Genomic DNA, 24286 nt, shown 5'->3' with positions numbered 1-24286 from the left:
AAACTGTAAAACTTGTTTCCAAGCTTTTTTTCTGGTCTCGATGGTGGATTCAAGGCTCGACGATCACGTTCGATCGTAAAACATCGACTTGCGAGCTCGATACTCACGGTATTTCCGTTGATTTATTCGGCATCTTATTGTGCCTCCGAACTAAACCCGGCCTGACCATCCCAAAATGTGACTTTCTCTCTTTCTCGCCCTCTCTCCTTTCGTTCATCTTGCTCGCGGACCTGGCGATCGCTCTATAAATTTCACGAGTCTTTCGAACCCTATATTTTCTCGTTATCCTCGCGTTTTGCACGACACGTTTTATTAAAGTACGATAATTTTACGAGGCGCAGCCTCCATCCCCCGTCATTCGTTCTTTCTACTCCTACCCGCCATACCTCGTCTCTCTCTCTCTTTCTCTCTTTCTCTCCATATTCGCCACTATCCGCCACCCAGGCGAACGCTCTTTTTCCCTCCGTTTCACGGTTTTGTCGGGTCACGAATTGTTGTTCGCGTGTGCCCTCGCGGCAAGAAGAAAAGATAAGAAGAATCAGCCGATAGATCGGGTTTCGCGTGGAAATGAATTCTTCTTGGTCTAACGCGTTCCGAATCGCTCGAATTCTCGACAGTTCTGGTCCCTTTAGATCCGCAAAGAAACGGGCTACGTGTGCCGGATTGCGTGTTTGGTAAATTGGACCGGCGAAACTTCTTGCCTAATCTATAAAATCGAATTAAGCGGCCTGGTGTTCACACGGGCATGTTACAATATAATCTTCTTGCTTCCGAATCCCTTTCGCCGTACGTGTCAGTGGAAACTGTTGTTCTCTAGCTTCTTTCATTCCTGTGACTTATTCGTTTATTTATTTACGACGAATCGAGTATCGTTTAACGAGACTATTGACTGCGACATCTGTTGAACGGAATTAGCGTGATCGTCAAAAATACAAACTTCTACAAGCGTGAACCGGTAACGATGAAAATATTGAGAGATGGTGAGATACAGAAAGTTAAAGCAACGGCCCTCGGGTGTTTGATCGGAAGTTCCCGAACAATTATTCAATTACCATCGATCGACAAAGCGTGGGGGGAACGAAGGGAAGATCAGAAGGCATCAGAGAGAGCGTTCTCGAGGCGGGTCGTTCGTATACGTCCGACTGTACCTTCCTCGGGAAGGCAGCTCGGCAGTAAAAGGCCTAAAGTTTTTAATACTTTCAGTTGTTTTTATGGCGGCTGGCATTTGCTCTTTTTTATTGTTCGTCTCCTCTTTCCTTCTCCCTCATGGCAACACGCACACGACCCTTCAACCACGATCAACGGAGAAAGAGAGACGGACAGGCAGACAGACAGACAGAGAAACAGTAAAGAAAAGAATGGAAGAGAAAACGAACGCGAACAAGAAAGAAAGAAAGGAGGCGATGGAACGCGCGTACACGCGGTGCAAAAGAGAAAGAGGGGGCATCCAAACGAGAGAAAGACCTCAGTCAGCCTTCTCTGATGTACGACTCGGCGGTCCGCGTGAAAAAAATCCCATAAACCAGTAAAAAAGCACGGAGTCTGTGGGCCAGAAGGGACGGGAGGGACGAAACAGGCGGGATAAGGGAGGAAGAAGAAGAAGAAGAAGAAGAAGAAGAAGAAGAAGAAGAAGAAGGAGAAGAAGAAGACGAGGAGATGGAGGGCCCAGTATCGCTAAAGGAATTCCTCTTATGACGAACCACGCGTGATTTTCTCTCATTCCCCCCTCCCTTCGAACCTTCCAGTCCGAATGTGCACTTCTTCACCTCCCTTTACAACCATTCTCCCATTTCTTCTTCTTCTTCTTCTTCTCTTCCCATTGCCTTTCTGTTGTCTTTGTCGTTACGCGTGTGCTTCGCTCTGCCCGGCCGTATTCTTCTTCTCTTACCCTCGGGCCGTGCTTCGACGCGGCCGTGAAACCGCGGCGATCTCGATGCACGAATTAAAAAGCGAAGACAGAAGAATTTCGAATGACTAATGACGGCCACATGTGCCGGCGTCGCGTCTATTCTTCTTCGTGCATCCTCGCCGCGATGCTGAACACGAGGATCTCGTGTTGCTTTGTCGCACCGAGAGAGAACACACTCTATCGATTTCGTATTCGTCGTTTTCCACGCCGCCACCGCTGGATACTCTATTAGGTGACTTAGGCCGAGGCACAGATCCATCGAGAGCGAGCCGTGTGTGCCGAGAAGAGGATTTACGAGCGTGGCGTACGTCTTTGATGCAAATCTCGCTTGACGTTGTCGACGTCCCGTCCATGAATATTCCCGTTTCTGTTTCGTAACGGATCTGAAAAATCCGACGTTAACGCTTCAACTACGAACGAATAAGCTATAAAATATGTATGAAAGAAACTAAGGTGCAACGTGTAGGAGAAAGCTTCTACTTAAGGAAAATCCGACCGAACCTTTGAAAATGCGTCGCTCCAAAATGGATGAAATTTCGGCGAAAAATTACGAATTATTCAGTTTGATTAATCTGGTGTTTCTAACATTAAGCGGAACCCTGTTTATGATGGTACGCGCGTTTTGGAAAGTTTTGGCGGCTACCGCATTAGGAATCGAGCAATTTAGACATCGTAAAGTCGTAGAATCTAAGTGGAAAGAATGTTAACGAAAAGAGTATTGAAGAAATCCTTGGAATTCTTTTATATAATCAGAGTGGCGGGAAACAATAAAATTGCAAATGACACGTTGAATTAATGCGACGTTGGTTCTTAATGAGTCAATTTGTGAATTGCAATTTTATAAATTAAAATTGAGATAAACGGAGTATTTGTGATTTTTGATAAATAGGTGACGCTTGCTCGTGGGCGTTTGAAACGATTAATTCAACGAGCGAAAGGATTTCCTTTTCGATTCGTGTTTCGTTTGTTCCACGTTGCGTTCGATGATTGTTACAACGCGTATATGTAAATTTACGCGAGTAAAACACACGCGTGTAATATTGGAAAGAGAATGAGAGGTAGAACGATGAGGAGAAGAGGGAAAAAAGCGAGTCGAAACCAGAGAATACGGATTGTAGTTTTCTGTCAGACTGTAATGGAATATCGCCGCGCGCTCTATGAATAGTTATGGCTCCTTACGCATAAATTAGACCGTAGGAATTAATAGCTAATTCAACAGCTTTTCAATTATCGTCGAAGCGAGAATTCAGTAATACCTGCCTTATAAATATAGATAAGAAACGTTGTTGTAATTTTATCGAGAATGTAAGTCTCATTACTTATTAGCTTTTCTCTTTTCCCCTTTTTCCTCATCTACTAATCGTCTAATATGTTGTTTTCACCATAAATTTTCATAATCGTACAGGAATCCAATTTTCCCAATTCCACTCTGCTTTACGATTTTTCTAATATCGTTTTGATTCTCTAAATTTGTCTAATTTAGTAAGTAGGTAGTCGGTAATTCTTTACAGTACTTAAATTCTCATTTCAGAAGCTGATACGTTACGTTGCGAATTTTTTAATAAATTTTCTGATTATCGGCACTTGAGTTTCTTTATTCGTTGCATTAATTTTCCGTTTAGTTACTGCCGTTTTACTTATATCATAATCAATCTTTCGTAATTTGAAATATCAAATTCACTATCACGGACATAATTCAACCTCGTTTTCTTCTACGTTCCCTTCTAACTCGATAGTAAGGCGTTCACATCAAACCCTTTTATTCTTGCTTACAGATTATGTTGCTTCAGTTTCTCTAAAATGAACGAAGAACGTTCCGTATAGATTATTCAAAACGCTGATTTTTAAGCTCAAAAGAAAATAGGTAAAAAAAAGTCATTATCCATGCATCGTTTTCCTTAAACGAACGTGTACAACCTGCTTTCGATTACGGTATATGTCCCTGCAATTTGTCCAGAATAATAAAAAAGCACTCCGTGCAAATTACTGAAAACTCTAATTTTCGAAGACACTACGAAACAAGAAATCATTCTCCGCAGAATTGTTGCTTTTCTTTTTTCCTTTTTTTTTTTTTTACGAAAGAACGTCCATTCCGACTTTGAATCGTATATCGTGCTCTTGTAGATTAAAAATTAAAAGAACCCACGCAAATTACTGAAAACGTCAATCTTCAAAGAGAAAAATAAAAACAGTCGCTCTTCATACGTTGTTTTCTTAAAAAGACCGTCCACGGCCGATGTTGTAGCGTATCGTGGCGATCTTCGAACGGAGTTGGAAAAGGAGAAACGAGACAGAAAGAGGCCGAGATCGGAGCACCATCCGTAATTTCAGATAGAGTCGGTGCCGGGTGTTATTAAACCCGATAGGCCAGCGAATGTTTCTCCCTCGCGGGTGTTCCCCGACTTCAATTTAAATCGGTGACTTTGCTCTTCTGCCTCCCTCCGCCGTGGCCGGTTTCCTCTCCTTTTCCAGCAGACGTGCGTGGCTCGCGCATATTTCTGTCCTTCGAGGCAAGAATCCCTTCGGGATCCTTTCGGCCAACGAACGAAATGGAAAGCTGCGAAACAAGATCTACAGCCTATGCGATTCTTCTCTGGTTATTAAGCAACGATAATTATCAAATTGAATCGTCGATCCATTTGGTCAAGCCTCTTTCGTTCTTCTTTTTCCAGGCCAATGTGTTTCTTCCTTTTCTGGTAGCTCGTTCGACAAACCAATATCCGACCCGTCTGTACTTTGAATCGGGCAATGTATCTCAGAGACGAAGGTGTCGCGAGGAATTTACTAGAAAGTAAAAAGGTTTGTCGTGCGTCGTTGTGGCAACATTGAAGTCAAATTACGCGTGGGGTAATGATACACGGGGAATAAAAAATTGTTAGCAATTTGGATCTCGTATGTCAGTGAGATTGGAATGTCGGTTTATCACCGCTCGATACGAAACGCAGAATTCTGCATGCAACTCTGTCAAACGTGTATCAATAACGCCATTGCGAGCCCGTGGTACTACTTACGGTTTAATTAAGATCGCTCGAGATAAATCTAGACTGGGTCAGTTACACGTGAATTAATGATTTCCATCGATCACGTGCCACTAACCGATTAATAACGGAACGTTGGTAATCGGCCAGCTATCGGTTTAAATATTCCTAATTCGCGTTATAGCCAATAGGTTGAATTTTTACATACGTCGAACCAATAAACCGATATTTTTCATAGATCGAACCACTGGACTAAATTTTTCCGTAGATTGAAATAGTAGATCGAATTTTTCCAGAGATCCAACCATTCGGTTCAAGTACATCGAGATGAACCATCAGCCTCGTTCTTTTTCGAGGCACGTCAAATGTGTGTCTTTTTTTTCATAACATACGATACTGTACAATATTCGCAATTTTTTGTCAAATAAAGGAAGAGTTACATCATGTACAAAATCTTTAACAAAACCCAGAACGATTTCTATTGCAATTTACATAAACGCTCCACAATCCTAAAATCGTACAATTAAATGAAAGAGTATTTGCATTGCTTAGAAAATTTTTACAGAGACTCGGAAGAATTTGTGTTATAATTCAAGTAATATACATGAATTCGTTAAAATACTGATTTTGGCGGCTCAAGATTGATATTTCCATTGTAAAACATGCTACTTAAAAAAAAAAAATCAATGTTCTTGTAGCTTCTACGTATATATCATGCTCGAATTATAATAAAATTTATTCCACGAGATCTCCAGGTTTGTTCAAAATTTTGAAAAACTTCAAAAACTTTCCCGGTACAATCATGATGCAGTATACAATCCCATTACGAGTTCGACTTCGTACGATATACATGATACACGCCCACAAACTGTTTCCATAAATATTCCGCTACTTTTGCAAGCAACTGTACTTTCAACCATTTCTGTATAATTCGTTTCTTTCCGCGATTCGTAACAGAAATCATGTCGGACGATGTCTAATTACGCGAAGAGGAGGAGCGTGTCGCGTCGCATCCGAGATCGTTTGTCACGATGATCCCTCCGACAAGTCAATGCCGCGTTCTGGAGTCAAAGAAATCATTCATCACCTCGTGGCATGGCGACTCGAGGCGGTTTGCTGCTCGCGTGCTTCTCCCTGTCAGTCGATCCTCGAACGACGACAGGATGCTCGGCTCCCTCGAAATCCACCACTCGACTCGAGACCTTCCGGTGAACACCCGGAATACCACCTCTGTAGGGGAGAGATGATAGGACAGACTCGAAGAAGTCGAGCCCTCGTGCGGTCGGCTCTTCGCACGATTTTACACCGCGCAATTAAGCCGGCTGATAAGAGCCGATAACGGCCTCGGTTCTCATTCCCTACGTTCAGACTCGAGCGTTCCTGGGTCTCTGGGTTTCCAACACTAATTCTGGTCGGGGGAAGTTGCTCGAAGTCGATAGATAACGGGGACAATTTAGGCAGTTTTTGTCGCGGCATTCCTGAAACAGATGTCAATGGTCAGCCACGGTGTTCGGTTACGAATTAATCTGCCATTGGGAAATTAAGAAAGGTTTTTTATTACAGTTGGGACGGTTTGAAGGTTTAAGAGGCTGAGTTAATAGATTTGTTTGTATCGCCGGATTCGTCGAATAGATGTCAATGGTCAGACTAGTGTATTTCGTTACGACTTAACAGGGCATTGGGAAATTGGAAAATTGTGAGATCGTAGATGATGATAGATTATTGTATCATATTAGGTGATAGATATCGAGGACATTTCAGGCAGCTTGTGTCGCGGGATTCTCGAAACAGACGTCAGTGGTCAGTCGTTATGTCTACTGAATTAATGAATTAATCTGGCAGTGGGAAATTGGAAACGGTTTTATTGTAATCGAAGTGTTTTAGGTTTAGGAGCTGAGTTAGTAGATTTCATTGTTCATTTATTGGTAACATGACGTTGGAATAGTAACCGCGATGGATGAAATAAAATACATAATGAAAATTACTGCAGCGTTTGATAAATGTCATCTTAGATACAACTTCGTGCGAAGAAAGCGAAAAAACGAAGTTAAAGTAGCGTAGATGAATATACTCGATGTGTGTCCTTGCTTTCTTTCTCGTGCCCATAATTTCTTTGAGTAAAATGGAAAAAAAGCAGGTCGAGATTTGCCAACATTTTCTACATATTAACGTTCCTTTTCAACTATATATTGGTATATTGTAACAAAAGCTGATCTTTATACTCTATTTTCTCGCTGCTGGAACATGGTAATGTCGCAGTCTTGTTGCAACATGTGCGATTACTATTAAAATTTCCAAACTTGTTTATACACTTGGACATAACCGCAGCATTTTGGCTGCATACATGAGGATAAGCCCCCATCACACTTATCAGCCAAACCTAATGAATTCAATTGCATCAACATAAATTAGAATATCTATCACAGTACGTTTTAACATTTTTCTCTTTACAATTTCGTATTTTCACTGTCAGACATTCCGGTCGTGCCTTTGTATGTATCGACGAAATACACGTCAAATCAAACATTGGACGATACCATAAATCCAATTATGTTCATGGAGACGCATCATCCACGATTAGTTTCTACTATAGTAGCGAATTAAGGATCAAGAGATGAAGAACCACGAGTGTTTCTTGCACCTCTCCGAAAAAAGGAGTCTCCATAAGACAGAGAAATTTTCTTTCCGAATGATAATCGAGAGAAATGGAGGAGGCGACAGAAAACAGTCTTCCTACACTGACGAAGTGTGAGATCGAAAACTGTAAGCCGAATCTGGTTTCAATCTGTTCGAGAAAGCTGCGCGAAAGGTTTAAGAATTTTCTTCCTGGACAGCGGCGGAGAAAAATGGAGGAAGTGACAACGAAACAGGAAACGAGCACAGAAGAGGACAGCACCGGGGCCGATGACGGTGTGCGACCGGTTCTCCGGATCGCGTTTTCATCAGCGAGCTCGTGTCGCACGGGTTCGACCGTTATTCAGGAATTAATTCATAATTAGAGCGGCCCACCTATGGGCAGCCTAACCCACATTCCAGTCGCCAGCTGTCCCCGCCAGCACAGCCTCGTTTCCAGCTTTTCTTTTCCTTTCTTCTCTTTTTCCCTCCTTGACTTCTTCCTCCCTCTCCCCCTCCCACCCTAGCGCATTTCTGCCTTGCCACGTCTCCTCTCGTGTCTGGCTCACCTACACAACTTATTTTGCATGGCTTCAGTCGCGTTACCTGCGAACGCACACCGCGTTCCAGCGCTGCTCTCCTCCTGAGAACTGGTCCCAAGTGGATCAGCTGATTGCCGCTGTTCTCCGCCATCCGACGTCGGCTTTTCTCCGCAACGGGGACCTCGACCAGGTCCTTGCATTGTTCCTAAGCGGATTTTCTTCCAGATCTCGAGACTTTATACGTCGACTCTGGTTTATTTTCTTCTACTTCTTAGGTTAGCTTCGCGGTGTTGCTCCTTTTCTTTTTTTTTTTTTTGCAATTGACCGATTCTTATGGACGAGTATTAACGTTACAAATATTAGGATTTCTTCTTGGCGTTTTCTTAGGTTTCGAAGGGAACAGCGACGCGATGTTGTTGCGATCTTATCAGATCGTCAGTATGTGGTTTGACAGGTTACATGAAACTTCGTCATCTTCGTGTTGTCTCTTGAAGTAGATACAGTTTCTTACCAGATATAGTAGATAGCTAGAAATAAGTATTGTTTCTTTTTGTCGATATATCGAGTACTTCTTCGGGAGTAGCAAATTTTTCACAGAACAATTTTAGATCCAGCTTCCTTTCAGAGCATCCTACATTCTCCGGCTACTTCTTCGATAGCGTTTGACCGGTACAATCACATAGAATCGATAACGATCTAATGTAGAAGAAAGAAGCTGTTAGAACGCCAGAAAGTCTGTATGATTGTGACGAATTGTTTGTACGAATTCAAAAGCTAGAATCGACGTTAGATTTGACTATCGGTGAAAGAAATAATTTTTGTCCATGGAATTGACAAAAATTCTATGTAGAAAATCAGAGAACGAATATCTTAACACATCAAAATTTCTATATGGCTGTAATGAATTGTCCATGCGAATTCAAAAGTCAAAGATAACAATAGATTTATTTCCCTATCGTAAGATAATAATTTTAGTTAATAATCGCTGATTGTCTAACAGTCTATAGAATCGACAAAAATCCTTACGCGAAATATTAGGAAAGAATCTCTTATTACTTTCTTAGTTAAGACGCCAAAAAGACGTTTCTATCGTCCTAATGAACGAGAGGGACGTTTCGCAAGGAACGCGTGGGAGGTTGGAGGTCTCGGAGGAGGATTAGAAAGTCGATTTCGCGGATCCAAATTCGTGGCGCTCGATCGAAGCCGGGACAAGAATTCGTATAGGGGGTCTTTGCACCCGGAGGATTCCAGCGGCGTCATTTATGGAACGGACAAGACACGCCATTAGATTTATGATTATGCAGCACGAGGCATATATTTATGAAAGTCACCAACACACACTTCTGGCCAGATGTGACGTTAATCGGATTGCTCGGAAGAGACCGCCGCAGGACCCACTCGACTTCGATATTTGGTTCACCTGGTTTCACCAGCTTGACACTTTACCTTATGTATACTTAGCACACTCGATTAAAACTCTTATCTCGTACTATAATCTCTGATATTTTTCTACTGAAAAGAGAAAAGAGGAAACGAGTATAGCGGTCGTCGGTTAGGTAATAACACGGTAAAGTTACTTGGACACTTTTTAATATATCTCTGCTGTTCAGCGTAGAAAATTCACCTTTCAATGTACAATTATTTGTACTATCATGTTGCAATTAACGAGCTTGTAGAAGCAGAACCATTTGCTTTTGACAAGTTGATCATCGATCGCGTAGAACTTCTGTTTATGGAAAGACGGAGGTATCTATCCGTGAAATTCGAATATCCGGTAAAATGTCCAAAACCGGTACGATGTAATCTTTCACACAATAACCATACAGTTAACGTGTATCAACTTCGATCTAGAATCCTAACGCGCGTTTATACTAAATCTCAAGCCTGTTAACTCTCCCATGACTTACGACACTATCAGAAAGTAGGATTACAAATGACAAGATCGAGAGAATTCAGAAAAATTCAATTCGTTTCTCACTCGCCATTCTCACTCGGCATAAAAACGAAATCGCCCTGAGGCCCTCGTGCGATAATCAGGAAATCCAACGCGTGTAATGGAAACTTGGAACGCTGTCTCCGATTAGTTTTCGACCATTTAAACGGATAACAAAGCAGGCGAACTGATAAAACAGACATAGAAATTTAGCGGTGACGGCGGACAAATCGCGGCAGTAAAACGTCCTCGTTTATATACATAAAGGAAAGAAAAGCGACAGGCTGGCCGCGTGTTATCGATCGAATAGTCCGACTTCTCCAACGACTGTTCAGTTCCAGTTTTCTTGAAACGGACTTTTTGGTCGCGGTGCATGGCGGATCGTAAAACGCGAGATACGCGATACGAGCTTGGAACGCGCTATATCGCGCGTGTACCTGCGCTAACGGCGACGATAGCGCGCAGAGACACTGCAACGGAAGAATGCAAGTGGCAAGTAGGTCAGCTGGATTCTCTGTTGCACGATCCGGCCTTTTATCTCCGCGAAATCGGCCGATTTCTTCGCGCGGAACGACCCGGGGGATTTTTCTCATCCGAGCAAATGTTAAACCTCGTTCGCTTCCTTGTTTCTGTGAAACCTAAGCATGTGTTCGATCATTCGACGCTGGCTTTTAGTATGAAAGAGAATTTCGTGGGAGAATATTTCGGCTGTACCTGCTTACTTTCCCGAGAAGGATTTTTGATATTCGCACTCGTGAGAAAGTGGAGCGGGCCGAGTGCGAAATTTATTAGGTTTATTAGGAAGCTCCAGTTCATTAAGATTTTTCTTTGGTTTCCCTCTCGATGCACGAAATTTGAACAGTGCGTAGTCCGTTGTAAACCTTTGTTCAAGCACAGAAAGATATTATCACGCGAAGAATATAATCAGGCGATGTCACGACTGACGTACTAGTTCCACGATTCTGCGATTCATCTGTCAAAATTGTGAAAACTGTTTTTATTACAACTCAGCTTTACATCGGCGATACTATATCGATCACCGATTTTGGTCACCGATAATCTTCTATTCTTCCACGTTACGACGATCAATATATCAAACATTTGGTACCAAAGTATTTCGTTATATTTATCCCAAAGAATTTCGTCAAGCTCCAACTATTTCACACGTTAATATATATTTATTGAGAAGTATCTTTTTACGCTAATACAAACAGCTTCGATATTCTATTGGGCTGGCAACTAAGTGATTGCGGATTTTATCATTAGGTGGTATTGACAAAATCCGCAATCACTTAGTTGCCAACCCGATATACAAACAGGTCCAACAAGCTTCAACTTTTCGGTTCCTAATTTTTATTTAAGAAAACTGCCGATATGGAGTAATAGCGTTACGAGTACGTATCTGACTATCATGAAATGTTAAAGTCAAATTTATATGGTGGCAGAAAATCAAGACGATTGGTCTTTATTGACCATTCTGATTGCATAGAAAGGTAGTAATTAGAAATAACACGACGACGGTATTACTACAGAAGAATAATATTAAAACAAAGTTCGAGACGATGAAAAATGATAGTCTTTAAGGATCGGCGATGCTTAGGTTCGAGGATCAAGGTTCCAATACACACATGCAGGTTGCATCGATTCGAGTGAAAACTTGCGACTCGATCCATTTTATAAAATATCTCGGCGCAGTTTCTAAGTGCACGATGTAACACGAATTTAATTCGGCGATCGAATGACGCTTAATCGGCAGGAAATTATTCTGCGAAAAGTCGAAAAAAATGAGGCGTGTAGGCGTTTGAAGTGGTGGGGAGTCGATGGGGGCGATGACTTTTCCGCGTCAGCAGTAATCGGTCTCGCGTACGACGTAACGAAATAATCAGGGATCGATTGCCGTGCAAGCAATTAATTTCCGGTCCCCTCGTCGAACTCTCCGGTTTCTCGCGTACCGTTGCGGAATACCGACGAAAGGAAAGGAAAGGAAAGAAAGGAAAAGAAACGCCGCGTGAACATGGACACGAAACGATATCGCGTGCGAGCAGCGTCACGTTCGGGCCGGAGATCCGATTAAAAAACCCTGTGACGATAAAAATTATCCGCGCGACGCGACGCCTCTTTTCGAACCTCGTCGATCGACCAGATTACTCTGTTTGGATTAACTCCAATGTTTTTATAAGCCGTGTACCGTTACTCATGCCCGTCACTGACGTAATAGTATCAATGATGTAGTTTCTGTGTTCAATCCTGTAAACCATTCAATTACAATCTTTATGCGATTGCCATATCGTGGATAATTATTTATTGAATGGAAATCTCGAAGGAAGTTTGGGAGAATTTTTGTCAGAATTCGTGTCGCAGCTTCTATATTTTAAAATAGATTTATTACATCGAAGGGGAATAACATTATGAAGAATATCTTCGTGGAAATTCTGGACGACCTTTATCGTCATCGACGGAGAGAATTCACAGTTGGTAGATCAATTTGATCGAATGAAAAAAAGAGTCACGTAATTATGATTGACGTAGATTGTAGAAGCTCTAGAATCTTAAAAGATTTACGTATCAAAGGCTCAGAACGATTTTTATCACCATCCAAATAGAAGTTTTACCTCGTACGAGCGCGCAATTTCTATTAAAATTTACATAAAATATTCACAATTTCGAAACCGATCTGTCGAGCGAAAGAACAGTCGCAACATCTACAAGATCCTCACAAAATCCCACGACGATGTCATATCGTGGTTCACGCACAAATTGATCTACGAGACGAAAGAATAGTCACAATAGTCTGCGAGATCTTCGCGAGATCTAACGTTTTCCATACCATAACGTTTACCATAATTTACACGAAAGTTCTCTAAGTCGCAAACCAGTCAATCAAACGAAAGAAGACTCGCAGCATCTACAAAATCTTCGCAAGCTCTCGCAGTGATCTCTGTCGTAAATTACACAGAAGCTTCCCAATTCGCAGATCGTTCGGTCGAACGAAAGAAACAATCGTCAAACAAGAAAACAAGGAAACGTGATATCTGCGCCAAAATCGGCGCGGTGCCACGAGGGTGTCCTCGCGGCAAGAAATGGAAATTCTCCCAATCCAAAAAACAAAAAAAGGAAAAGAGAAGCTTGGAAAGGGAGAAGAGGCGAGTGCACGGCGCTTTCTTTGCCTGGGACCAAGAGCCAGAACGACCTATTCGTCTCCTTATTGAGACGATCCGATGAGGACCGGCGATTGGAGGCGCTCGGGCCCTCGCGTGTTCCTCTTAAATATCCGAACAACTTTTTCCACCAAACGGCGGCCCGGGACAATTTACGACGAAAGCCGGTCAATCCGCGCTACATTTTGAATTTCAAATCGCAGCCACCGCACCGAGAGAACCGCCACACTTTTTCCCAACCGATCTGTTCGCGCTTGAAAACGGCGAAATCTGAAGACGCCCGCGTGAAAAGTGGGGGCGGTGTGCAGGCGAGCGCGCGCCTGCACCAGCCTCTCTCTAAATTTAAATTTACGATTTCTCCCGGCCGCCGCTTGTCTCCGCGGATGGTGCTTCTTCATTTCGCTTCGTGAATCCTCGTCTGATCTCTTCCCGAAAACGGACGGCCGTTCCAACGTCTCCGGAAATCGTAGCTCGTGTTTGAGAGAGGGAAACTTCCCGCTTCCTGTAATGGTAGATCCTTTAGGCGTGAACGGGTTCTTCGGTGTCGAAGACTACTTCCGTTGTTCGCGTTCCCTTGCCGGTTTAGGTTACTCGCCAGCGAATCGTGAAATTATGCATAAAAGTCGGGCGAATGGAATATTCTGCTGAAGTATAAAAACGTATTTTGATTCTTCGGTGTGGAAAGCTGTGTATTCGTCTCCGTTCCTCGCGCTTTCTTCGGCATTTAAGTTATTGGGCAGCAAATAGCGGAATGGGGCGTAAAAGTGGGTTACGCGGAGCATTGTCGTTTCGTTAGAGCGCGAAAACGTATTTGAATAATAGATATTTTACAAATTATTTTAAATTATAAATTATGATCGTAAACAAATACGGTTTAAAAAAACAGCTGGTTATTATATGTAAATACTTTTATTTCTTTAAGTTTCGAAAATGTTATAGAATATAGGTGGAAGCAGACAGAAATATTAAAACAATTCCTTAAAATTTTCTCTTGGAACTTGAATATGCAAAACTGCGAATCAATAGCAGATGAAATTTTGGTTCTTGACGAGTTGAGTACAATGAACTTGGTTTTTCTATTTCCGACATACCAAACTTCTTTAATTCGCTCGTCATTAACGAAATGTCTTTTCACGTATGGGAAATAGATTTTATGGTAAATACTAGAGACAAAATGTCTCAATGATTTCCACTGGACGGCGATTCGTCGGGAATTTAGTGGAATAACGTTTCTTAATCGTCCGTACCGAACGACGAGCCGCGTGGTGACATGTTCTTGATTTAATTTAATTTAAGTATACGCTCGCGCCAACAAATGACAGGCATTTAGAGGGGACAGTCGACGATGGGGCTCTACCGTTTTAACCGGTTTAACGTGAAAATAGCAAGGAGACAAAGCGTTACAGCGCAATTTCTCATCGTTTCGATTTTATCCCTCGCCCAGAAGCAAAGACAATATCGTGTAACTCTTCTTTCTCATCATTCGTTTACTTGCATTTTCGTTGATAGCATCGACGAAAAATAAAGCAGCTGAACGTTAACCTTCCCGGACAACCAGATGAAAGAACATCTTAGCGCCGTTTATGTTAATTTTTGTATTATATATTTCGTATTTTACGTCTTGAGTAACGATGACTAACTCGTTTTCAACACGTTTAAGTTTTTTTCAAGGACATCTATTTGAATCGGTAAGTTGCAGAGAAATATTCTACGAGTCCAATAACGTGTTACCTTAATTAACTGTTTATGAAAAAGATTTGGTTGTCGTAACTCGTTAACAAATGTCGAAAACAAATCAACCCGTCATTCGGATTGTCAATCGTATGAACGTGATGATTCGTTTCAGTCCATAAATCTCCTGTTCTTTTTACGTTCCATTTCTTTTAGCTATATCCTATATCTATATCCTATATCCTATTGACACAAACGAAATCTAAAATCCACTCAAACGATATTCACCTATTTTTATTAATTTCGAATTCCGTGATTGTAAAAATGCTCTACTGTTAACTGGTTAACTCTACTGTTTACTGGTTAAGTCTACTGTTCAAACGATTAAAAAACGTATTGTTCTTATAGAACAGCATGTAGTAGCCATAAAAGGTATTAAGTATTAAGATAGTCTGATAGTCACGATCGAGTAATCGAAGGAGGAGAACAGGAGAAACTGTTAATCGATAATCGAGCGTTTCTTTCGAAGCGCAAAGGTGGAGGAAAACATATCTCCCGGTCTCCTAAGCCGTTCTTAGTCGCTTTATCTGCGGCTGGTGGCGTTAATTGTTCGATACACAGCCACCCACGCACGGAAGTCGACTTCCTCGCGTAATCGCCAGGCGGAATTTAGTTTCTTGATTCGGTATTTATGCGCGGCACATTTTTCAGCGGAATTTCCTCGAGAGACCGGCCGCGATATAAATCCTCCGCGATAAAACGCTTGTTGCCGACAAATCCGCGAACGCGAATAAATTTCATTTATTTACGTTCTCTAAACCCGAGAATCGCTGTAATATTTCCTTTCCCTCCTGCCTTCGATTAAACCTTCCAGAAATAAGCACTTATCAGCAACAAGCTTTGTTTCATAATATAAAAATTGCGAAATTTACGAGTTTACGTTTGCAACCTGTTTGTATCGCGTGTAAAGATGTTAAGTGGATGTTTGTAGATTCTCTGTCTGTGATGTATAACGCAATCGAATAACGATTATGTTATGAAATTATGTTATAACGTACGTGGAGTTGCACGACGACAGATGCAATGACAGTATGAAAACGATAAGCAGGTGGACGTAAAAAGTGAGGAAAACGACGATGAGACGGATGTGACAGACGATAAACAAGAAAAGAAATTAATCCGATTGTACCAAATTGACGAGAGTATCGTTGGATATATTCAGTTTATTTGTAATCCACGGAGGAAGCGGCTTATTTGTCGAATAAAGGAAATTAATTATTCATGTCGACTACTTACCTTGAACATTGACATCGTTGTGACATTCGTGACCATTGTGTCAGCCTGATAATTCCTGCAATTCCCTATATATTTGCTTTTTGTTCTCTGTTCAACGCGGTTGACAATTAATTCGCCTAAATAAATCTATTAAACAAATTATGACGGTTCGTTTTCAAGTACGCAATGTAGTTCTGATAAGAGTAAAATCATTAAAAAATTTTCAATTTTTATACAAATACGAGGCATAAGATAGGAACGCGACAAAGTCTAAGGAGATGAACTTGAATAAAATAATGAAACTTTTCGAAAGTGGATAATACCTACTTTACTAAGCTATTGATACGATCTTGCCTTTTGTATCCCGAGTTTAATTCTTATTTAATAAAATATCCTGCATTACGTTGGCTCTATCATTTTTCCTTTTTTTCGTGAATATAGTCCTCTCTAGGGGAAAAATGATAAATTATTCCTCGGTATGGCCGCAAACACCGTACACCTCATTCCTTGTCACATTAATCACAAGATACAAAAATTGCAAATTATCTGACGTTTATAGTCATCCATATGAGGACTGCAAATTTTGATGTGTTTATAGTTAGACATATAAGAACTGGAAATTAACGTGAACGTATAAAAATCGAATTGAACGTAAAAAAAATAAAGAATTGTTTTCTTATTCGAGTGATTTAATTTGCAGTACCACTATTTTCTACGACCTCGAAAATCGACTTGTCCACGATCGTGAATGTGCGACAAGACTCGACAAAAAAAAAAAAGAAAAAAGAAAAGAAAAAATGACAAGCCGCGAGTGAACATGTAGCACTTAGTATTTTTAAACGTAACTCGGCAAAAAGATGTTTTGCGATTCACGACTCGCAGATATGGGTCTCTTATCTCGCTCTCCTATCTAATAACTACGCAATTCTTTATGAAATCGAAACGAATAAATGTTTCAATGTAAGCTCGGAATCTTTCGCGGCTAGCAAAAACGGTATGAAAAAATCGTGATTACAGGACAAAGTGGAACGCAATAATTCACGGTGTTGGCGGCTCGATCTGCTTCGCATCGTTTCCACGATTAAAACGTTATGCCAACAGCCTCGTAACGTTACGTTGCAATATGATGTTTATCGTAATGTAAAAATATTCTTTCGCGATATCCATTAAAAATAGGTCATTTAAATGGAAAGATCTATTTACGGTATATCACATGATCGAGATATGCATCGTCCCTCGTGGATCACACTGTTGCAGAATAAATTGTCGATCATTAAATTGGAATTATTTTATCGCGTTACGAATGAAACGTCAATGTATAAGTGAAATTCTAGTTTCCCTATAGGAAATTACGCGATGAAGAATTGTTCCACTTAATTCAAAATATGATACGTTTTTCACATTAGGAACACCCTGTCAAAACGTCGCCAATTAAAAACCAATGGTCGATAATGAAAAATCTATTTTCCCTATAATTCGATAAACGCTCGATTCCTCGTTTCTTATTGCTTTTGACCGCCTTATGGATGAAAAATGGATGGTGAAATTTGTCGGAAAATAAATAGATTTCCCTTGTAATTACTCTTAATGTTATAATATCGGCAATTATCTTCGGCACATGAAATAAACAATGAATAAACGATATATTGTTATCCATTATTCACTTATTATTCGTCGTGCATTGAAATAACTTGTCGATCTTCGAATTGGAAGCATTCTTGCGATATTATCGCTTGAAAAATCGAGCCGATACCAAAAGTGCTGGAGTCAGGGATCGAGTAGGTGTAACGCGGATAGAGAACCACAAGGGAACAGCTTTTTAATGTCGTGGCTTGCATGTAACTAGGCCGCGGTGTTCGGGTGTGGCCGTGTCGCGCATTGTTTCTGAAATTACGATATTGTAGTTATTAATATTTATATATCGGCGAGCGGAGGATCGTCGTGGGGCTGGCAGCGTCGACTTTCTAAAGTGGTCGAATGCCACCGTGGCGCGCGACGATGTACCTTGACCCGAACCCGAGTAAAATTATCGCTTTCGCGGCGAAAACGCCTCTCGGAAGTTGCACACTCTGACGTTTATTGATTGACCATCGCGTCTCCACCGTTTACGAATAAATGTAACGATCAATCCTGATCTCGTAGAACTGGGCGTTCCGTCTCTCCCGCGAGACTTTTCCCATCCAACGATCTCCAATCGCACAAGATATATAATGGCGAACAACGACTGCTCCACCCTCACAATATCGTTAACCCTGCTGCGATCCTCGAATTTTTACGGTGAAACCTTTTAGCTATATATTATGCGTGTTGTACGAAATATTTTGAATTATTGCCTTTTTTTGTTTAATTGAGGTTTAATATCGGATCAACTGCTTACGAGATTGTTGACGACACCATAGAAGAAGGGGGGGGGTTGTACATTATATTGCGTTATTCCATCGGTATAGTTTGTAAATCTTAACGAATGGTGGATCTTAAAATCTTGTTAGCTCTCTAGTGAGAAGATTGTGGATTTTTGTTCATTTTTATATCTTTTAGTGAACATATGAAGTGGAATTTAAATGGAAATTTGTTACATGTAGACTAATGAGACTGGAGATATGATTATGATCATATCATTTCATTATCTTATATTATGATTGATATTTGAGACGAATCTGAAAATGTACGTAGTCGTAAAAAGATATTTCTTGACGTGAGAAAAATACAATTGGATCGAATGCTTCAAGGTTAAGGTGTGCCAGAGTTGAAAATTATTATATGAACAGAGACATTTGTGCTGGATGTTGAAATCCCTCGTGTAACTGCTTAGTTGTAGTTTGTCCGTCTTCGTCTAAATATACCGACCATTCTGCTCCAAAATTGTTCGCGACGAAATATGCTTCTCTTAAATCTCATACAATGAAGCACATATTTTGTTACGGTCTTACACATCAGCTATTACTGCTGATATTTTAAAATATTACGCTGGTTTGTCGTATTTTGTCATGCCACTACGAATCTACCGAAAATTGGCACACGAGGAACACATGCTTTTCCTGAAGTAAACGTCGCGTCGTGTCAACGAGTGAACGTCAGTATTCCCTCATCCGAAATAAAAAAATACTTAGCAATTGTCTCTAAAACACAAAGAGTATGGTAAAGTAGAATTATACAGAATACGAAAACCAAATATTTAAAAACTACGTGAGATTTAATAATTTTCATTGAAATACAACAATCATTAACAATAACTTATTCGATTCATTATTTTATCTTATGGGACCTTTTGCGACAAAGGCGCTCTATTACACTGTTAACTCTACTATGTCATTTTGGTTATTTTCCAACCAATATTCCATATTTTGTAATACGAAAAAATACAAAAATTTCATTTTGCAGTAAAATAGGAAAAAAATTGCTACCTATATGCGCTGTTTCTCGTCTTAATTTTACGTTTAAACATTTTCTTAAAACACTACGAGTCTTTTTCGTTGCTAAAACGAGAGCAAGATTGTAGTATGAAAATTCGATAATGGCAACAATGTTACCGAGACGCAGCTTCTTAATCATCTCGATAAGGTTCTCAGGCGAGACAAGGTGACGAGGTTTATCAGAATTTCGCTGATAAAGAACACACACTGACCGGCCAGTGCTGTGGATCGAATTCCACGTGACTTGACTTGTGAACAGCGACGCAGCTGCTCGATATCTGCACGTCTAACCAAATCAGGTGGAGTAGCTCGGAATGCGCCAGTACGGTCGTTTGATTGACATTTCGGGGACGCTCGTTTGTCACAGAAAAGTCGAACTCCATTTGTTCCTCCAATTCCCTCGATTCCCCCCTTTCCTCCGCTTCGTTGTCTCACCCTACAATTCCACCCCTCAGCATTACCTGTCTCTTATTTCCATCCAAGCGATTTACCCTCTCTCGTCGCACCTTCCCTTCCTCTACTTTCAGTTTTATTTAATTATTCTGCGTGGTTCATTCTCGTTTTGTATCGTTTCGCTTTCCGCGTGCGTTAAGATAACAGAGCGCGAACCCATGCTGGGCTATCGGTCAAAGTCAACGAAACCGACGCGACACGTTCGAAAACTTCCACTTTCTACTTTTCAACCCTCTCCTGCGTCCAGCCATCCTGCTACGAATCCTAAATTATTTAATGATTGTTTGCCACTTTGGAATATGTTAGAACTTAGCAGATAAAAAGTTTGCCTTTATCGCTGCCAAATTTTGATTCGATTTTACAGTAACAAATATAAAAACCGGATGAGTTTATGTTAATACAATTAATAATAAGTGATGATAAAACGAAACACCGAAAGTTCTATGCTCCGAGAAACCATGTTAATTAAATCCATGTGTTTCTCAAATATTAATCATGCACGTAGTTAATGTGAAATTGTTAATTACACAAAAAGCGAAATCGTCCAGTGAAAATGAAGAATCGTCAGCATCGAACGAACCCGATTCGTCCGAACGTTCTGAGGGTTGAGAATCTTCGATCTTTGGACGTTCAGAAAGTTTGTATTTTATTTCTCTTGAAACCTACCAACGTTATATTAACGCAAATATATTAACGCAAATTCGGAGATTTTGCCGTATTTCCGTAACACGTTCGGCGACGTCATTCGCCATTATTTTACACACGATCGTTGCAGTGCAGTGATACACGCATCCCTTGACCTCCTATACTACGCGCAAGGCTTTTTACCTCCGCTGCTAGCATTCTTATCACGAACACGTTAAACAACTGTCGAACGAATTTCGGATCGATGGATGTCATGGTTTCGGTGTATGGCTGTTTCGAACGTTTCGTCGAACGCTTATATTTTCGGCAAAGTCCGGCGAGGTCGGTCGCGTAGGTAAAATTGGAGAACCGGATATGCCAGCTGCTCGGTGCAGGCTCATTGACATTTCCCTCGAGTTCCGATGCGCGGCGATCGGCGGAACAACGGGCGTCATCGAGCGCACGATCGGTACGTGACATTTCCCCCGCTATAAAAATGCGCGTCCGGTAGCAATTGCAACCCGCGTGTCGCGCCTGTGTTGCTGCTCGTTTTAATAAACATCACGATGATCGGTGGCAAACCGTGGCTGGTGTCGTATCGCCGAAAAAGGCGGAGTTGCCTCCCTCGGCACTCTCTGTTCGTGTTCGCCTGTGGCGAAAGACAATGGAACGCACGAAAAAGGCGCGAAATCCAGAATGTCGACGGTCAGTCGGACGATTGCGAAGGTGGGACACGTTCGACGGGAGGCAACGTCTCACAAATAAATTATCAACGCTCTCCGGCATTCGCCGCGGAATCGACGATTCTATATGACCGGCTGCCGGACGGATGAATATGCTGCGGACACGCGGAACATGCCAAGCGTGCGATGCCTCTTCATTCACCCGTTTCGTCGTTCCTGGAGGGAATGTCGATCTCTCCTGGAACCAATCCCCGAGACATTTATCATTTTATTACACCGGGCCAACACCGTTCAACGTGTATTCGATCTTCTTGCAGAATGGAATATTTATGCGGCGCGTTGAAAACCGTAGCGATGCGACAAGTTCGACAATTCGGATTCGCTGGCGTACGCAAACTTCTTCAAAAAAAGGTGATCGTGTCCCTATGATTTTACGAGCAAACAAGTTAGAGATTTGCGGGTTACGGTAGCGGTGCGTTAATTAGACGTCGCTGTAACGTAAGTTGTCGAAATTGACTTGATTAATCCATTTTATTTTACACACGAGTAAACACCAGAGCTATAGTAAAGCATATATCGATGCTATAGTAATTGACAAGGTTAGGAAATTGACAAGTGACAAGTCGTAGATAGTAGGCTGTAATTGCGTAATTTTGTAGTTTTGCATTGAATAAGATTGTAAGTTAATTGTATGAAATTGACATTTAAAATGGAGCTTGACTTTTTTACCCTCAAACTTGTCGCTGTCATGCGGCAGTTATTAGCACGTATCACCTGTGACTTGCAAAATGAACGAATGGATCGTTGAAAAACTACATTGGCAAATTGCCCGGATTGACAAATATAATAAGAATCGCCGGTTTTGAAAATTAACTTATCGTTGCTCTTACGGCGAATCAGTTTACAGAAGTTTATTTCTTGAAAGATACTGAGACTGATATTTGCAAAAAATGAATTAGTTGCTCAGGTGTTCAAATATCTGAAATATCCATATCTCGCTCTTACACGATGAAAAGGAAAGATGTCTAAAATTTGCTGAAAGTATATCTGTTTGAATAATTCACCGCATAATTTGTTCACTTTGCTAGGATATCTGTTAGGATATGGCTCCGACTCGCGACCAGTTAGCGAAGTACCAATGTCGTGAAAATTAAAACTATGTTAGCAACAGCTTAGTTACCAGCCTATTAACAATCAATTACATGATATCCTTTTGGTACCGGCACAAGTACTACAATTTCTAACGATGCCGCGGAACGATGTCGGGAGCAGCGGCTAGCGTAACTCATTCCGTAAGTTTTAGCCATTAATGGTAGTAGTATCGGCAATAGAGGTACAGTAACCGGTAGAACCGCTCGCGAACTAGTGGTAGCGCAACTATTATTAGCAGAACGATAATTATACTAGTAACGCACCTCGTTCCTTTTTCACCAGATGACGCACGAGATTCTCTCGCTTTTATCGCGATATTCCGCCTCGTGGTGGACTGGGACGCACGCGTATCGATTGATCGACAGGGCTCGACAGGCACGTGACCGATCGCGGAAAGGGAAAGTTCGATCGACGCAACGTGTGCGCGTTGATGACATCCGGAGTTCCGGTAATTATCGTCTGAAATCTTCGCTCTACCCTTCTCAAGCTGAATTCTCAGACATGAAACATGGAATGTTCCGAATTGCGATACCTCGTCTGATAGCGTTTCTTCAGCAAATTGAAGATCGCAATCTTTTTTTTCTTTTGTAAGGAAATCGAAATCGTGGATTCTCGAGGGAAAGGAGTTTTTGTTTCCTGTGAAAGAATTTAACTCTCTGCCTTAAGCCTGTTAAGAATCTTTATATTTCAATTTTACTCTCATTTTGGCAGGTTTCCAATGTTTTGAGATGTTTAACATAAAATTTAAACGAGAAATCACTCACAGTAGTAAGAATCTTCCTACATATTGTTGGATTATTTTGTACTGTTAAAAGAATACGAGTTATCTCGGAAGCAGGAAACTACAGAAAAATTGGTATCTTTTCTATTTTCTCTGCAATCACCGGCTTATCTCGATATAATCGACAATTTAATAAATATATGTGAAATAATCACACCAAGATATTTTCACTTTACATTACATGTTTCGCGTTACATGAATAATTACGTTAAAATATTTTTGAGAAAGTCTCAAAATAAAATCCGGGATAAATTTGTATGACAAAGAAACAGCAACAAATAAAAGGCACACTGGTGTCATACTGTCTATGCAGCAAACACAAAAAGACGCAAAGGTCGATAGAAAATTGTAACAAGTTGACGTTGCAGGTTAATAGAGGTATACCAACAGAGGAATAAAAGCGGGAACTGGTATCTCGGTTCGCATGAGATTTCGAACTAGATGATACCGAAAGGAAACGCACGAGTTGACCGCGCGAGCACACAGCAACGTAACAACACAGGTGTAACCTACGTGCGTGTTTTCATTGTACGAGAAACGCGGCGACGTGGGCACAGACACGGAATTCCAACGAGTGGAACCCGACGAAAATGTCAATGAGTCGATCGCGAACGATATGAAGAATTCGAAAGCAATAACCGCGAATGCTCGCCTCCGGTGGATCTGGAATCTTGTATGCAATTCCACCTTCGTGCTCGTTCCTAGACAATTATCGATTAGCTAGACAGAAGAATACTACGTTCGATGGTAACAGAAGGAAAACTGCCGGCTATTCTTGGAGCCTGCCTTTTGTCAGACATTAGCATACGCATGTTAAAAAGTCTTTTGGTAGTAGTTACACCTATTCAATTGAAAACTAGAAGAAATCAATGATACGACGAACGACTTATACTATACCGGGTGGCATGCGATTTTATGGAATACAAAAATTCATAGAAACGTAATGTGGCTTATTTGATCTTTTGTCCAGTTTTCGAGTTTCTTCAGGCATCCGACCAGAGACGTTTTATCATTGATATTATATTGTATTACGTTTAATAATATTAATAATAATAATTGGTATTCTTATATCATATTCAATGAGACGTACGTGGATCGATG

At 41.1% G+C, this 24286-nt stretch overlaps 1 protein-coding gene across 6 annotated transcripts in view; it reads left to right on the top strand.

The window, feature by feature from the left end:
* The window catches only part of LOC117155571 (zinc finger protein castor homolog 1), a 122964-nt gene that overhangs the window by 4858 nt on the left and 93820 nt on the right, over positions 1-24286 (top strand). For 4 of the 6 annotated variants that reach the window (XM_076623186.1, XM_076623185.1, XM_076623187.1 and 1 more), the window contains exon 2: positions 4582-4708. The exons of the other annotated variants lie outside the window; for them this stretch is intronic. The gene's annotated coding sequence lies outside the window, so the exon portion shown is untranslated. The remainder of the gene's footprint in view (positions 1-4581; positions 4709-24286) is intronic. 6 annotated transcript variants of the gene reach the window in all.

The sequence above is a fragment of the Bombus vancouverensis genome, chromosome 12 (genome assembly GCF_051014615.1).
Source record: "Bombus vancouverensis nearcticus chromosome 12, iyBomVanc1_principal, whole genome shotgun sequence".
NCBI classification, from domain to species: Eukaryota; Metazoa; Arthropoda; class Insecta; order Hymenoptera; family Apidae; genus Bombus; species Bombus vancouverensis.
Note: the sequence above shows the minus strand (reverse complement) of the source record. Positions and strands in the feature narration are given on the sequence as shown.